This window comes from Chrysemys picta, chromosome 6 (genome assembly GCF_011386835.1).
Source record: "Chrysemys picta bellii isolate R12L10 chromosome 6, ASM1138683v2, whole genome shotgun sequence".
In the NCBI taxonomy this organism is placed as follows: Eukaryota; Metazoa; Chordata; order Testudines; family Emydidae; genus Chrysemys; species Chrysemys picta.
Genome location: NC_088796.1, coordinates 94,361,567 through 94,374,689, shown reverse-complemented (window position 1 = coordinate 94,374,689; position 13,123 = coordinate 94,361,567). Strand labels below are relative to the sequence as shown.

At 42.8% G+C, this 13,123-nt stretch overlaps 1 long non-coding RNA gene across 3 annotated transcripts in view; it reads left to right on the top strand.

Moving 5' to 3' along the window:
- LOC112059228 (uncharacterized) overlaps positions 1–13,123 on the top strand; it is a 29,244-nt gene that overhangs the window by 6,691 nt on the left and 9,430 nt on the right. For all 3 annotated transcript variants that reach the window (XR_002888479.3, XR_010588874.1, XR_010588875.1), the window contains 2 exons: positions 4,793–4,883; positions 11,007–11,164. This is a non-coding gene — a long non-coding RNA (uncharacterized LOC112059228). The remainder of the gene's footprint in view (positions 1–4,792; positions 4,884–11,006; positions 11,165–13,123) is intronic.

The window sequence follows — 13,123 nt, the reverse complement described above, 5'->3', positions numbered from 1 at the left end:
GTCACATTCCCTGCTGCTGCCCCATCCATGCCCTCCACATACAGTTGTAGGCCTCTGTGCTGCCCAAGTCGTTATGGTATGACATTACAGACCCAGCCACCAGTCTTTTTTCCTGTCTTGAAATGTTGTTGCCATCATCAACTATCAGCTCTTGCTTTTGACCCACAAGCCTGGGCCAAATCTGTTCTCTGATCAGTGTAAATCTGGAGACACTCCCATGACGTCAGTTGAGTTACTCCAGATTTTCATCAGTGCAAGAGAGAGGAGAAGATGTCTCAAGGACTCTCACTAAAGTTTGAATAGCTTAATCTCTTTCCTTTCCTCACTCCTGTGGTTGTTTGTTTTTTGTTTTTGTTAGGAGAGACTGAATGGTTGCACGGGAATAGAGCAGGGAACAGAAGTTGTTGGCAGCATTGCAAAAATATTTTGTTTCTACTTGGCATTTTATCAAGGGACAGAGCAGGAAAACCAGGTATAGAGCAAAGAGTAACAAAGCAAAAACCAGCAATTATAAACTGATGCAAACCTTGTAAGTGATATGGACTCTGTTCCCAAGATCGAAAGAGTGGTTCTGCTTGGCCGTTATGGTTTTATCTCCATTTCTAAATGTATCCAGCACCTAAGAGCCCTGGAGAGGTCAGGTGACTATTTAACTGGGATTCATTTAAAGAGGTAGAGTAACTGCAGTTGAAATTGGGTTCATCTGAAAGTAGGTAGGCAAAATAAACTTCTAAATGTTGCAACAAAGCCAATTAACAGCCGCATGTAAAGATCATAATGTACTGATTTAAAATGGCTTTACCTGCCCACTCTGTGACCAGTGTTTGATACCACGGTGATGAAAACTGGATGGATGGCAGTAGTTTAATATGCAACTAAAATCTTGCCTCTGTGTTAGACATATCTAAAGTTTTAAACTAGGAATTCAAAGTGCCTATGTTGTGAGGTGGGGTAGGGAAGAAATAACAGTAAAAACATAGCTACTGTCCTCCTGGCCTAGCTGGGCTGGATGCTACTCCAGACAGAGTAAATGGAAGGCAGAGGACCAGTAATTCTGGGTAAAGGAGCCCTGATTTCTGAAATACGCCAACGCTAGATTTTGCAACAAAAACAGAACATTTGGTGACAATAGAAAATGCCAAAAGGGCAGTGGGGAGGTTAATAAACTACTGATACAATCAAAACCTCTGTTTTAACATTTATTTTATGTGGCCACAACCATTTGGTGGGGATAAGAGAGAGTTGCAATTTAGGTGGTCAGGTGGGGTTTGGCAGGTAGGAGAGGGAGTCAGTCCATTGGCTGAGTTTTCGAGGCCTTACACTCAACTTGATGATGTTTCTCTGTTTGGATGTAATGTAATAACATTTGTACATCACAGCAAATTAATTCAAAAATGTAAGGGAATATTTTAGGCATCAGTGGCCAGAACACTACTGATTTGGGGGGAAATTGGGGGAAAACTAAAGGTGGCAATAGAGGACACACAGAACCCTGGCATCTACTTAGCAGAGCTACCGGTTTCAACGAGATTTGTAACTGTTAGTTGGTCACAGTTGTTAACACCTTTCAGCATAATATCCTTCATCTTAGAAGGGAACAGGGTGGGTGGCACACCAGGAGCTTGGAGTATGTGAAAGAATGCAAGGAGCCCTTGGTGTGTGCAATGAGCTTGGCCTACAGAAGGTACAAAGTTTATGATTCTTCCCCCTCTCCTCCCAGCAGTTTTGGGGTAATGGCAACTCGGTATCTTTGGTCCCATGAGAGAGTTAGGCAGGAGCTTTAGTCAACTTGGAATGAGGATCTTTCTGTCTTATTCCCCCTTTATGGCTTTTGAAGTCTTCTCTATCCCTGCCTCTGTTACTCAGGATAGTGGTAGTGATGTGCTAACATGCTTGTTTGTATTTTTGGGGAGAGGTTGCAGGGTGATCATACTCCCAGCACTACCTGTGTCTTGGGGGAATGAATAGAATAGCAGGGTGCCAGCCACCACACCACCTCTAGTCCCACCACCCCAGTATGGCTTTCAACGCCTAAGAGAGCAGAATTCTGCAGGGTCCCCAACTAGCAAATTCCAGTCCAAACCCTCTCTAAACACCCCCACTCTTTTCAGTCTCTTTATGGTATGAAAGTCATTCTATCCCTTTAATCATTTTTGTCACCCATTTCTAGTTCAGTTTTTTTTCTGCTACAGAAATGGGACCAGAACTGAAGACAATATTCTAGATGCCAGACATATAATGGCATAATATTTTTAGGATTACTTTGTCTCCTTTTTATACATCATAATAGTGGGTGGTGGGAGGAGTTTGTGCAAAGCTTTGATCGGGCTGCACTAAATTGCGCATCATTAGTACTTACATTTTAAAAACTCCTACACCAAATGAGGAAATGATTGCTACAGTTTCTTATCATGGAAGCAAATTATCTATTACCCCAAACACTAAACCCTAGAAATGTCAGTGTGTTGTCTCCCTACTTGGAAGATAACCAAGAGATTCAGTTGCAGGTGGGATAGATATTGCACTGTTTAATCTCTGTTCTAACATTTATCAAGTAATTACCTCCAGAGAACAAGCATTATACCGCTGTGTTCTTCAGATGACCACAGTACATTATTACCAAAAGAGAAATAACTTTGTTTATGATGGAGGCTATAGCTAGACAATGATGAATATGACTATGCATTTTTTGCAGTGGAAAATAGAAGAGATGGTAGTGGTTTCTTTACAGTGGAAACCTCACTATGCCCATATTCCAGTGTAATGTGTTGATGGGTAATGAAGGAAGACATTTATATGCTGCTTTGCTTTGTTGTGAGACTATTGTGTGAGTGTTAACTAAGCAAAAAATGTGTACAATTGGAATGACTATGAGTCAGGAGGTTAAGTTGCCTTGCTGACACAGAGTTGATTATCAAACTTTCTGGTGTCATTAGCTATTTATCTATACAGCATTACAAGTGAGTTTGTCATATTGAAGAACAATAAAGATAGGTCCCTAGCTTGACATACTTGTGTAATTTAGAAAACACCCCCACCAACCACTACCACACTCGATTTATTATCAGATGATGGGGCAGTTGCATTACTTATAGCTGCCATAATCAGCAAGGTATGTATATTCTAAATTGAGCTTCAGCACATCTGGTAGGCTAAATTCACACAGGTCTGCACCAGTTTCTGCTTGGCAGAAGTGCCCTGATGAGCAGAAGGTCTTTCTGAGAAAGGAGTTATAGAGGTATAAGTATCTATAACTTCCTCCTTTATTACACAGACCACATTAGCATTGCTTCCAAAATAAACAGTACTGGTGGGGAGGCAAGAGTGGCTAGGATGTGCTGATTTAGCACACCCCTCAGCAGCCTCTACTAACAGGACTTCGAGGAAGGGCCCATGCAAACTTACACTTTCTCATTGGCAAGTCTTATGGTCTGGTTTCAATAATTTCTTCAGTTAGTGAAGATAGCCCTAGCAAAGCACCTGCTTAAATGTTTTGCTGAATTGGAACAAATGTGTATGCAAAAGGATTAATACATTTATTGGCAAAGAAAATGTACGACCTTCTGTCCTGGCCAGAGATGGCTCTTGCAACCACTAAGGTTTTACCTTTAAAACTCTTATTTAGTTCGTTTTTTGAAATATAATTTCAATTCTACACTCATTTGAGCAAGCAATGAGCAATTTTGAATAAATATAAAAAGAAAATAAGGATGGCCCAGTGGTTAGAGTTCTAGCCTGGATTAAATTTCCAGCTCCACCAGACTTCCTGTAACTCTGGGCAGGTTCCTTCGTGTATGTCTGCACGACAAAGAAAAACCCATGGTACCGAGTCTTGGAGCCCTGGTGAATTGACTGGGGCTTGCAGGGCTAGGGCTGCAGGGCTAAAAATAGCAGTGCAGACATTCCCACCCATGCTCCAAGACCCTCCCCCTTTACCAGTTTTCAGAGGCTGGGTTCCAAACCAAGCAGGAATGTCTACATTGCTTTTTTTTTTATCTCCACAGCCTGAGTTCAAGCCAATTGACCTGGGATCTGAGACTTGGTACCACGGATTTTTCTTTGCAGTGTACACATACTCCGAGTCTTTCAGTGCATCAGTTCCCCATCTGTAAAATGGGAATAACAGTATTTCCCTACCACACAGAATGTTGAGAGGATAAGTATATTAAAGATTGGGAGGTACTCAGATACTACAGTAATGGGGCTATGCAAGTGCCCTAGATAGATAGATGGTATAAGCATACTATCATTTGGATCTTTAGATACAGTATAGTACTTTAGAAGCTTATTTTACTGATGTAGTCTCTCAAAAAGGGTAGGCTTTTCTTTTAAACTGTTCTTCAGGATACATCTTGCATCTTTCTAAGTCTTGTGGAGTAAGATGTAGAAGTATTCCCCCTCCCCCCAATTCCTTACTTAAAGGTGTCTATACAAACAGTTTCTCAAGTATCAAATGAAGAAAGTATTAATAGTTATAACATCTTTGGTTCTAGGTTTCTAGCCAGTGTAGTTGTTGAAATAACACCAAGTAATTGAAGAATGTTTACAGTGAGAAGTGAAATATTTGCAGTTAAAAAAATAAGCAACTTAGAAAACATAAAGAAAAAAACGCACAAGTTTGTGCTAATTATTAAGGATAAGAACAAGAAGTTTTCACCTCTAAATAAAGGCATTAGTTGACAGTAAACACTAATACATTTTACAAATATTTCCTCATTTTTAATACTCTGCTTAAAAATATTTAACTCTTAGAGTTTGTATAGAAGTAATTGTTTAATCAACTTTTTCCTAGACTTTTAAACTCACATTGAAGTTGGGGAAAACATCTTTTCCAGAGAAATTGAGGGAGGATTTGTTGAGAAGACCTAATATTATGGCTAAATGTAAGTCCTAGAACAAACAGAGTTTGTTCAACTTAAACCAATATATCTTCTTCCTTTAAAAAGAACTGAGTTAGGTCAATCTGCCATGATACTTTTTCTTGAGACAAAAGGTACACCTACATTAAGAGTTACATGCTGATATAATCTCTCTCTCGAGCAGATTTATTTCAACATGACCAGATTCTGGCACCCTTACTATGCAATTAAAGCAAGCATAACATTTTACATAAAGCATCATGCTCATAATAAGTAAACCATTAAATATATCCCTTCATAATACCACATTAGAACATACACATTAAACATTTCTAAAGCAAGAACAACTTTGGCTCTGTATAAAAAAATTAAGATATAAAACTTCATTAACAGGATCTAACATTGCTTCGTTACTATTCCTGACGTAAATCAAATATAAGCATGGAACCGTTTCAGAGAGACCCTGCCTGGATTTGAGGCTTTTCTAAAAGCAGATGACTTTTTCCCCCTTTTTTAAAAATTGAAAACAAAATGACAACTGACATAATATATAGGAAATAAGCAGCATCTAGGGACTTGTAAAAAAAGTATTTGAAAATCAAGACATCTGCTGTGTGAGTTTGGACAAATCATCTGACTTTTGTGCCTCAGTTTCTCTATCTAAGAAGTGGGATAATAGTTCACTGAGTATCGTCTTAGACCCCAATCTTGCAAGTTTTTCTGGATGGGCAAAACCTTGTGCCTACATGTACCTTTGGAGCATCTCTGTTCTCTTTTAGTCCAGAAATTGAGTCCACAAAGGAAACTTAGGTCAGATACCATAGTAGTGACGACTGATCTCAGGAGGCCCTGGGGATAGCATATCTCAAAACTAAATAAGATACAACATATGTAAGTGCCTTCATTTTTGGGTGCCCAATATGAAACACCTTAAAGGGGCCTAATTTTCAGAGGGTGGATGCTCAGCACTTACTGAAATTCAGGGCTCTTTAAGGTGTCAAGTTGGGAACTGCAAAAGTGAGGTACCCAAAATACAATTTCACTTTTAAAAATCTTAGATTGTACTTAGATTTTCAGAAAGCCTTTGACAAGATCCCTCACAAAAGGCTCTGAAGCAAAGTAAGCAGTCATGGAATAAGAGGGAAGGTCCTCTCAGGAAACAAAGGGTAGGAATAAATGGTCTGCTCTCAGAATGGAGAGAGGTAAATAGTGGTGTCCCCCCAGGAGTCTGTACTGGGACCAGTCCTATTCAGCATTTATAAATGATCTGCAAAAAGGGGTAAACAGTGAGGTGGCAAAATTTGCAGCCTATACAAAACTACTCAAGATAGTGAAGCCCCAGGCAGACTGCGAAGAGTTACAAAAGGATCTCACAAAACGGCAGATGAAATTCAATTTTGATAATGCAAAGTAACGCACATTGGAAAACATAATCCCAACTATGCATATAAAGGGATGGGGTCTAAATTAGCTGTTACCACTCAAGAAAGAGATCTTGAAGTCCTTGTGAATAGTTCTCTTGAAACATCCACTCACTGTGCAGTGGCAGTCAAAAAAGCAAACAGAAGGTTGGGATTTATTAAGATAGATAAGAAGATAGAAAATATCATATTGCCTCTATATAAATTCATGGTATGCCCACATCTTGAATACTTTGTGCAGATGTGACCCAGGATGGCTGTTCTTATGTTCTTAATCTTGGCCTTCATTCTTAGAATCAGAACTTTGGTTTAATAAGTGTTTGCGTCTGTAGATTGGTCATGACTCCACATGGGCACAGAAGTCTACTTGCATGATTGGGCCATAAGACTGAAACCAGGGCTGGCTCCAGGCACCAGCTTGCCAAGCAGGTGCTTGGGGCGGCACATCCAGCTATTCGGCGGCAATTCGGCGGACGGTCCCTCACTCCCACTTGGAGCGAAGGGCCTTCCGCTGAATTGCCGCTGCAGATCACGATCGCGGCTTTTTTTTTTTTTTTTTTTTGCCGCTTGGGGCGGCAAAAGCCCGGGAGCCGGCCCTGACTGAAATAGATAGTTCTACTACACTGAATTCAACTTTACCTTCAAGAACTTTTATAAGCATCCACAGTGATTCCCTGGGCAATTTGCAGAGCATCATGTATAGGCTCTAGAGCAGTACTTTCAACCCATGGGCCACTTGTGGTCCAATCAGCACACAGTTGTGGCCCATGTGACATCCTAAGGACCATAGAGGTAGAATTATAGAATATCAGGGTTGGAAGGGACCTCAGGAGGTCATCTAGCCCAACCCTCTGCTCAAAGCAGGATCAATCCCCAACTAAATCATCCCAGCCAGGGCTTCGTCAAACCTGACCTTAAAAACCTTTAAGAAAAGAGATCCCACCACCTCCCATTCCAGTGCTTTACCACCCTCCCAGTGAAAAAGTTTTTCCTAATATCCAACTCAAACCTCCCCCACTGCAACTTGAGACCATTACTCCTTGTTTTGTCATCTGGTACCGCTGAGTATATATATTGTGTGGATGTGGCCCACATAACCCAGAGAGAGCTGCATACGCGGCCCATAATGGTAAATAGATTGAGAACCACTGCTCTAGAGGGAGTGACAGCCAGACTTCCATAATTATTGCAATGCAATAGCTTTAACGGGGAGTAAAAGAAAAAAAGCAGGGAGATCTTGTGAGCTCAGGGGCATGCCCTGGAGAGAAAAGAATTAATTTTCATACTAGGTATGATTCTTAAGGATGATCATTTTAAGTGATTGTAAAGTCCTTTGAAGATGAAAAATGCTGCATCACTGCTGTGACAGTGTTGGATACAATCCAGACCAGTGAGGCATTGTGTTACCACTTGCCCTGCAAGCCTGGGTGCTTAGCAATGCTTTGCTGCTGTAGCTCACAGCTAGTCAACAAGCATACAAGTCACACAGTATGTGTGTGCTAGACAGCCCTGGTTCAGCAGTTCTGACCCCAGCTGCCTGTTTACACCCCCACTGAGGCTTCTACTAGCCTTGGTTATAACCAGCAAGGTGACCCCCAACATACTCCCAGTCTTGAATTTCCCCAAAACTGTGTGCTCTGTAATGTCCTGCCCCGTCCTGGGCAGTTCGGAGAAGTGATATGGTCTGTTTGTTCCTCTAAAGACACACAAGCACATCACAGCTTATTGACTTAACTGGGGTAAATACACCCTTTCATTTAAGTACAGCACGGAGTTGGCTTATAGTAAAAATAAAACAAATTTATTACCAATAGGACTTAGGTTAAGTGATCTCAAGAAAGGAGAATAACGTTAGAAATGGTTACAAGCAAATAAAAGTGAAAACATGCATATAAAACTTAATTTAGCAAGGTACAGGCATTGTTTAAAATGGTTTCTCATTTACCTTCAGTTTTCAGAGACTTTGACCTGTCCTTTGTTGAAGGACCCATCTTTCTCAGCTTACAAGAGCTGTTTCCTTGTGATTGTCTAGTAATGGGTGCCAAAGATGGCTTCTGTCTTTGCTTGTATTTTGCAAAGTTCATTGACTTTGTTTCAAGAGGCAGGATGACCTCATGCTGGTCTTCCCATCCCCTTGTATTTAAATAGGGCTTCCATTGTTTTGATTGCACCATGCTTAATTTCCACAGCAGACCTATCAATAGCTAGCTTCCCTCCTCTCTGGGAGGAAAGCTGTTCCTCCCTATGTGGCCACAGACTTTAAAACACAATATAATTAAGTATCCATATTACCTCATATAATGTTTGGTATAATTGTGAAATGTATGTATAATCAGCAGTGGATCATTAGCTTTCAGAAAAGACCTGATTCTATGTACTCTTATAATACAGTAATATTGTATTATCACTTGAGGTTCAGAGCAGTAGACCAGCAAATCTTTGAAATGGATTCTTCTGAGAGTACCCCTCAAAGTAAAGTTTATTCAAGCTGTCAGGAAGGTGGCATGGAGTCTGGTGGTGAAGGAAGCTCCATGCTCTTTCTCCTTGCATTTGCTGAAATGCAAACTTTTCAGTTTCCTGCCATCTCTCCTTGCTGTCTTGATGATCCTGATTATTGCTAATTTGAAAATTGAGATAAACACACATTCCTCTGTGTAGGACAGACCTGTTGAACCATTACTTAGACATACCCGCTTTAGACACACTTTAGTCATAATTCCAGCATATATTCATAACTCTTAATACCCACCACATACATACATCATGAAAGAAAATTATTAGTGAATTAGTTTTCCACTTGCATCTGAAGAAGTGAGGTTCTTACCCACGAAAGCTTATGCTCCCAGTACTTCTGTTAGTCTCAAAGGTGCCACAGGACCCTCTGTTGCTAGTTTTCCAATGATACCTAACCAGGCATATTTTGCACAAAGAGTATTACAACAGTGTGCAGGGTGTGAATACAGGATTGCCTACTGTCACAACTGTCTAGTATAGCTAGGAGAAAAACAGGCTCTTATCAAGGGTAACCCTTCAAGGCCACACAACTCCCATTGATTTCAAAATCCTATAAACAGTTATTTTTGTGTAGTGCTTGACTTCAGTGAGATTTGGGAATGCTCTCGATCAGATCCTTGATATCTATTATAGATAAATCCTGATACATCTATACCATTTATCATCTTAGCATCTGACACTACAAAGACAATCAGGCACAGTGCTTACTAAAGTGGATCATCCCACTAATTTCAATGGGTTACTCACAGCACTACGTGCTAGGCCCAGTAGTAAGGGTTTGCAGATTGGGCCTTAAATATCATATCCAGTCTGATTATTACAGAATAGCACTTCCAGTTAGTGTGTCTGTGACTGAGTTTTATTTATTTATTTAATAATTATGTGATTCCACTCTGCCAAACAAATAAATATAATTAAATAAGGCTCACTAGTATTATGCAGCTGTTCTGGTGCATCTAGTTTTAGTTTTTCCACTATTAATCTGATAAACCATTTCACTCAGTCTCAGATGCTTACTTTTATCTTCATTGGCACAACTAATGTTTTTCAGGCTAATTAATTCACTTTCCATACTTGGATATATGCCGTCCAAAAAAAGGGGGGGGGCAGGGGGAGAAAGAAGGGAGAAGTGGGACACCTTTGTTCTGTCTGCAGAAAGTGTGGTTAATTATTAAAACAAAACCCAACTTTTTAAATTTACTTTCTACTATTCTGAAAAGCAGAGGTGTCTATTTTTTCAAGATGTTTTAATACTTTTGAGACAGCAGAGGCCTCAAAGTCCATTTGTTATATTGAGCAAAATATACAGTAATCCAAATGGTCTCAGAGACAATCCTCTTCCTAGTGAATTAGCAGATTTTGAATACATTCTTCCCACCCCTTCCTCCCCTTCCCAAAAGACCCTTGCTGTGCAAGGCACTGCATCTAGTAATAGACTGCACCACTTCTGTTACATTCAGGGCCTTCTTCAGCCTGTAGTTGGTCTGCAGGGTTCAACTTTATGATTACAGCCCTATTCAGTTCATAAGACTCGTAATTCACTACAATGGGAATTTCACCTGAGAAAGGAGTGCTTAACTTGTCCCTTAACCCTGCTGTTTTTAGCAAATGGAGCAAACAACATCCAATCATATCTGTAATATGTGGACTAAATTTGGAACACTGGTGTCCAAGTTTGACTTGCAAAATATTTATGTGCAAACAGGTAATCTTGTGCACAAAACATACAAGTGTATTATCTGTCACAACATGCAGTGGTGTCATAGGTCCATATGCAAGGCCTGGGGAGGAAGTCAGAAGGCTCCAGTTTCCAGCCATTTCATACTCCTCTTTAATTCTTTCTGCTACCACTGCTCCTGAACGAAGCCCTGAACCAAGTGTGCTTCTCTACCCAAACAGGATGATATTGATTATCTCTTGGAGGAAATGATCAGCAAGGACATCCCTTGAAATGGCTTAGCCTTAAACCCTGAGCCATTAATCATTTTATGGAAGTCTGCGAAGCCACTAGATCTGCCTACAATGGTGCAACTAAAAGCCTGGAAAAATGCATACATTTATGTATGATTTTAATGCAAAATTTAAAGGGCCAATTACCCCCAGATAAATTTATAACTCTTCCTGCCATTCTGTCATTTCTCCCCTTTCCCCTCCCTCCTCTCCGAGTCAGTGTTTCCTTTCTCATTAATTCTTTCCTTCCCCGGTGTGTTAGGGCTTGTGTACGCTACCGGCCGGATTGACGGGCAGTGATCAATCCAGCAGGGGTTGATCAATCAACCGCAGATCACTTTAGCGTCAACTCTGGTACTCCACCTCAATGAGAAGCGCAAGAGGAATCGACGGGAGAGCGTCTCCTGTTGACACACCACGGTAAGTAGATCTAAGTACGTCGACTTCAGCTACGTTATTCACGTAGTTGAAGTTGCATAACTTAGATCCATTTCCCTCCCCCGGTAATGTAGACTAGCCCTTAGTTTCCCAAATTCCCCCTAAGTCTCTTTCCTCTCCCTCAGCCCTTCATTTCTCCCTCTATCCCCTCCCCCATCCATCCATGCTTCCAGTTCTCCTCCTGCCTTCCCAATAACCTCTCTCACAGACTGGGCTGTGCTCCCTGCTCAGAAGTTGTGGTATAAGTGATAAAGTGACTCTCTCACCCTACTCCCCTCTCTCCTTCCCCTCCTGGCTTAGTTATCAGTGTTCCCTGCCCTGAACTCCTCCCTTACCCCCTCTGTGAGAGGTCTCATAGTGGGGGGTACAAGATTAGCTGCCTGTTGGCTAAACATAGCAGCTGGCCAAAAAATGTGGCTGCAGCAGAGACAACCAGGGAATCAAAAGGCCGATTGCAAAATTTGAGCACCCAGCTAAAAATTGGCAGTTGAACCAGTCTGTGTTTCACCTAGGTAGGTTTTACAAGGAAACCTGGGACATCCTTGCTTAAGGGGACCCCATGGCTTCTGCTCATGAAGCTGGGGGCTGAGGCAGAATGCTAGGGTTACCATTCGTCCGGATTTACCCCGACATGTCCTCCTTTTTGTGCTAAAAATAGCGTCCGGGGGGAATTTGTAAAGCACTCAAAATGTCCGGGATTTCCCCCCTCCCCCGGCAGAGCAGAGCGAGGGGCTGGGAGGGCTACAGGAAAGTCCCGGGCTGGACTCAGGAGCAGCTGTAGAGGAGCTCCGCCCTGCATTCTGAGCAAGTGTATCAGCACAAAGTGCAGCCCTCCCCTTTTGCAACTGGGAGCGGTTTCTGCCATGCAGCGTAGCAAAACGGGAGGGAGAGCACTTTGTGCTGATACAAGGGCAGCTCTCCCCTGCAGCCTGGTCCGGCAGCACTGTGCAGGGCCAGGGACCGGGTTTTGTTGTGCTGGGGAGCGCAGCCGCGTGTCCGGCTGGCACAGAGCCCAACACCCTGTTCTGAGCAGCAGGGTAAGGGGGCCAGGGGGCAGGAGAAGGGGCAGGGAGGTTCTGGAGGGGGCAGTCAAGAAACGGGGGGGGGGCTTTTTGGGGGGAGTGGAGAAAGTTTTGGGCAGTCAGGGTACAGGTAGGGGGTAGGGTCCTGGGGGGCAGTTGGGGGGTCTTAGGAGGGGGCAGTTAGGGGACAAGGAACAGGGAGGCTTAGGTAGGGGGTGGGGTTCTGGAGGGCAGTTAGGAGCAGGGGTCCCAGGAGGGGGCAGTCAGGGGACAAGGAGCGGGGGGGTGGGGGGCTGGGAGTTCTGGGGGGGAGCTGTCAGGGGGCAGGAGTGGGGAGAGGGATCGGAGCAGTCAGGGGACAGGGAGCAGAGGGGTTTAGATGGGTTGGGAGTTCTGGGGGGGCTGTCAGGGGGTGGGGAGTGGTTGGATGGGGTGTGGGAGTCCCAGAGGTCTGTCTGGGGGTGGGGGTGTGGATAAGGGTTGGGGCAGTCAGGGGACAAGAGGCAGGGAGGCTTAGATAGGGAGTGGAGTCCTGGGGGGCAGTTAGGGGCAGGGGTCCCAGGAGGGGGCAGTCAGGGGACAAGGAACGGGGGGAGGGTTGGGGGTTCTGGGGGGGCGGGAAGTGGGAGGGGCTAGGGCGGGGCTCCTCCTGTCCTCTTTTTTGCTTGCTGAAATATGGTAACCCTAAGAATGCAGACTTAGTTGGCTGCCTATTCGAAGCAGCCATAATCCGATGGAGTGCTTTCTGAGCACAGTTGCCTCCTTATAAAAGCTGTGTTAAATTGTTCCCCTCCTCCCCTTTTTAAATAATGGATGTTTATCAGGCATGTGAAACTACCTCTAAAGGGTAATTTCTGAGTAACTCAGAAATAAATTAAAATTTGCGGTTTAGAATTAAAGCACCATCTTCAAACTCATC